This window comes from Triticum dicoccoides, chromosome 7B, assembly GCF_002162155.2.
Source record: "Triticum dicoccoides isolate Atlit2015 ecotype Zavitan chromosome 7B, WEW_v2.0, whole genome shotgun sequence".
Classification (NCBI taxonomy): domain Eukaryota; kingdom Viridiplantae; phylum Streptophyta; class Magnoliopsida; order Poales; family Poaceae; genus Triticum; species Triticum dicoccoides.
In genome coordinates, this window is record NC_041393.1 from 49959300 (window position 1) to 49964326 (window position 5027).

The window sequence follows — 5027 nt, forward strand, 5'->3', positions numbered from 1 at the left end:
CATATCGGTTCCGATAGCTCATGGAGGTACCGGTGCAAAAGGAAGTGAGCGTGAGCGAGTCATGCAAGATGGTGGGGTGATCCCGACTTCCGGGTACCCACGGGGCGGTGGCATGGAAAACGAGTGACAATTCGGACGCGGTGCACACACAAGCATCTCATACAACACACATTCATTCGGTCCACGGTTGATCGTCTCGGGGCTTATACCTTCGAAGCGTGCGTTTTCGGAGCGGTTCGAGTTCGATGCGGTGTAGATGGAAGTAGACGTTCTCGCAACGGTCGTCGTGGGAAGTAGTTGTTCACGTGGCGACGGTAGTGGTACATCTCGTAGTGGAAGTAGTTGTACACGGCGGCGGCGGTAGTTGTACATCTTGTAGTGGAACTTGGGCGTAGTGGTACATGGGTCTTCGGGAGACGGTAGTCGTTCTAGGCAAGAAATGGTAGTTGTCCACGGTTCGTAGATGTTCATGTCGCCGTAGTCGTTCGTGTCTTGGAGTGGGTTCACTTGACGGTGGTAGACGAACTTGGCGGTCCTCGTCATCATGGTACTTGGCGTCCCAAAACTTCAGGAGGTCACCGGTCGAAGTGGCCCACGTGAGCACTCATGCGCGGGCAAGAGAGCAAGCACTGATGCTCACGCAACGAGCAGGGAAAACAAAGGTCGGCGGCAGGGACTTGGCGCTGGTCGAAGCGGGCGAGCAGAGAAGGCGGAGGACGGAGGTCCGGCGAGGCAGCAGCGGGATGGCGGCGCTCGAGAAGAGCAACGGCAGCAGGGCGCGGGTGTTGGGGCCGCCAGAGTTGGCCGAGCTCGGGGACGAACTCCTGGCTAGCAAGGGGAGCGAGGAGCGCGGTGCGGCAGCCAGCAGCGGCTCCGGTGGCCGGCGGACGGAGCTCCAGGAGAGGTAGAAAAGTGGTGGCACGGGCGAGGTGACAAGGCGAGGCGATGACGCAGAAGATGGCGCAACAGGTGACGACCGTCGCCGGAGGCGAGGAGGCAGCAGCGAGGCGCTCGAAGGAGGCCGAGACGGCGGCGGATCCGGCCAGGAAGAGGCGCCGGCGGCAGGAGCCTCGTGGGCAGCCACAACGAGGGAGACGAGGTGAGGAGGAGCAACTCGGGTGGAGGTGTTGAGGCGATGGGAGGAGCGTACGCCAGATCGAGGAGGAGGGAGGCGAGGGGATCAAGGGGAGTGGCCACAGGAGCGAGGGGATCGAGCTGTTTCCCTGGCAGCGATGTGTGGCGGCGGCACGGGAACGAGGGAGCGATCGAGAGGAGGGGTCGGGGCTAGGGTTAAGATGGGATGACTGGGTTGTTAGAGGCTAACGGCTGGGCCTGTGGGGATGGGCCGGCCTGGTTCTCTCTCTCTGTCTCCCTACTTCTCTTCTATTACAGAAAAAAAGGAAGGAGAAAAAGAGAGAAGAGCAAAGGTTAGGAAAGAATTGGGCATAGGGTTAAATTTCTCATACTCAGAAAAATGAGTTTAATCCAAGAAAAAAGGAGTGGGCATGGATGCAAGATTTAAATTCAAACTCATTTGAATTTAATTCAAATGGGTTTGAACTAGGACTTGATAAAAGGAAGGTCCAAAAATGTTCAGATTTTTGGTGGAGCTCCAAAAAATGACGAAAAAATTTATGGGCAGAGTTGGAGACCAAGAATTAAGATAAAAAGGCATTGGGATATTTTGCAAGTGGGTTATGGTGATTTCCGAAATAAATAAATATTTAAAATAGCTCCCTAAATATCGGGAGGGTATGTTTTAAAGAGAACCCACCATGTGAGTTTCCTCAATTTAAATGGACCGAAGATCCATACGATTTATTTAGATGAGTTTTTAAAATTAATGATATGATGGCATGATGACGTGATGCAATGCACATGATGCAGAGATGAATGCACGAACCAAACAAAATCACACAATGAATCTCGGAAACCCTGGAAGGCATCTGAAGCTCCGGTCTTGGGGCGTCACACGGGCTCATCTTCGGGCCCGCCCTCGCAGAAGCGTAAGATATGGATCCCGAATAGCATGTACCGTCCAAATGCACCTGCCCCAAGGCAGACCTATGCTGCACCTCGTCTGCCTCCTCCACCATCTAGGCAGCCAAGGCTTCCAGCTCCACCATCCCAAGCTCCTGTTACCACCCCCAATAATGGTCTGTGCTACAAGTGTGGTCAACCAGGTCATCGTGCCAGGGACTGCAATCAGAATCAGAATCAACTAGCCCTTCCCACAGCTGACCGTGGTAACAACCAGGCCCGCAACAACAATGCCAAGCCTTATGGTCATGTTCATGCCAACCACACTTATCTCAATGAAGCTCAAGACCAGCCTGCTACTGTGATGGGTACTCTTCTCGTAAATTCAGTACCAGCATCCGTTTTATTTGATACTGGTGCATCGCATTCATTCATGTCAGAAGATTTTGCATACAAGCACGACCTTAAATGTGAGGTCATAAACACTCCACTAGTGGTAAAAAAAACCCGCCGGCCAGTGTCAAACCTCTATGGTTAGTCACAACGTTCCCGTTGAAATCGAAGGGTTGGAATTCTATGCCTCTCCCATTATCCTGAAGTCGTCTAACATCGACCTCATTCTGGGTATGGATTGGTTAAAAGCGCATACTGTTTCTATAGTTTGCGCCACTAAGACCGTCCATCTGCTACACCCTTCTGATGAAATAATTAGCTACAATGCTTGTCTGGTTTAGAATGCTGAGGCAAGGCTTTATGCCTTGATGCATTGAATGCTACACCACTCGAGGGCATTGAAAACATTCTCGTCATTTGCGATTTCCAAGATGTCTTTCCTGAAGAACTTCTAGGGACTCCCCCTGCTAGAGCTGTCGAATTCATCATCGACTTGAAACCAGTCACCACTCCTATAGCCAAACGACCCTACAAGATGCCACCGCATGAACTCATTGAGCTTAAGGAGGAAATCGACAAATCTCTTCGCAAAGGTTTCATTCTCCCAAGTTGCTCTCCTTGGGGAGCACCTTCTCTCTTTGTCAAGAAGAAGGATGGGACAAACCGATTGGTCCAAGACTACCATCCTATTAACCAAGCTACCATTCAGAACAAATATCCTCTTCCTCAGACCAATGATCTGTATGACCAACTGGCTGGTTCATCAGTGTTCTCTAAACTCGACTTGAGGTTGGGTTACCACCAGATCCGTGTTCATAAAGAGGATATCCCAAAGACCGCATTTGTAACTCATTATGGATCATACGAGTACACCGTCATGTCTTTTGGATTAACCAATGCTCCAGCCACCTTCTCTCGTCTGATGAACTATATATTCATGGATTACCTCGACAAGTTCGTCGTGGTTTATCTGGATGATATCCTGATATTTTCCAAGAATGAAGAAGAATATGCTGAACATCTTCGTCTTGTTCTGGAAAATTTGAGAGAGCATCAACTCTATGTCAAGTTCTCCAAGTGTGAATTCTGGCTACCCGAAGTAACCTATATTGGGCATGTCATCTCTAAGGATGGTATCGCCATCAACCCCGAGCGAGTTCAGGCTATTCTCGATTGGACTCCTCCGAAGAATGTCAAGAAAGTCATAAGTTTTCTCGGACTCGCCAGCTATTGCCATCGATTCGTCGAGAACTTCTCTAAGATCGCTAGACCTCTGACAAACCTGCTTCATAAGGGCGTCAAGTTTCAGTGGACAGAAAAGTGTCAGGAAAGTTTCCAGGCGCTCAAAGACAAGTTGACTTCTACCCTAGTGCTTACTCCTCCCGATACTAAGAAGGACTTCATCATTTATTGTGATGCTTCACGTCAAGGCTTAGGCGCTGTCCTAATGCAAGAGCACAAAGTGATTGCTTATGCCTCGCATCAATTGCGCCCTCATGAAGAGAACTATCCATCTCACAACCTCGAGCTTTCTGCTGTTATCCATGCACTAAAACAGTGGCGACATTACCTTCTCGGTAATCGTTGCGAGATCTTCACCGATCACCAAAGTCTGAAGTATCTGTTTACTCAACCAGATCTGAACCTCCGTCAGCAAAGATGGATGGAGATTGTTGCAGATTTTAACTTGGGTATTTCATATACCCCAGGCAAGGATAATGTAATGGATGATGCCTTGAGCCGCAAGTCATATTGCAACCACCTCCAGGTTCACAAAGTTCATCCCTCACTTGTTGAAGAATTCAGGAAGCTGAACCTCCATATTGTTCCTCCTGGTGCTCTCACTCCCCCTCCTCCTAAGAGCCGCAAAATGAACCTCCATGTTATTTCCCAGGGTTCTCTCAATACCCTGGTTGCTATACCAGATCTCATGGAAAGCATCAAGACGCTGCAGAAGTATGACTCTCAAGCCCACAAGATTAAGTGCTACCTTGAAGAAGGAAAGCCCTCGTTCTTCACTGTTGATGATACTGGCACTTTGTTCTTTAAAGGTCGCCTAGTGGTCCCTTCAAAAGATAACCTGGATAAGACTCAGGCGGTTATGAAAGAAGCTCATGATACACCTTTGTCTATTCATCCCGCTAGCACCAAGATGTACCAAGACATTCGTCAGAGATTCTGGTGGTCTAATATGAAGCAAGACATTGCTCGTTATGTTGCTGAGTGTGACATTTGCCGTCGTATCAAAGCAGAGCATCAACGGCCTGCTGGAACTCTGCAACCTATCTCTATTCCTGAATGGAAATGGGACCATGTTGAAATGGACTTCGTCACTGAATTTCCCAAATCGCAGAAAGGTAATGATGCTATTCTTGTCGTAATTGACCGGCTTTCCAAAGTTGCGCATTTTCTGGCTGTCAAAGAAACTATCACTGCTAGTCAGCTGGCAACCCTCTACATGTCCAGAATTGTCTCGTTTCATGGTATTCCGTTGGTAATCAGTTCAGACCGAGGTAGTTTATTCACTTCAAGATTCTGGGCAAGTTTCCAAGAAGTTATGGGGTCTCATCTGTCTTTCAGCACTGCCTTTCATCCTCGGTCGCAAGGGCAAGTTGAACGTGTCAACCAAGTTCTCGAAGACATGCTTCGAGCTT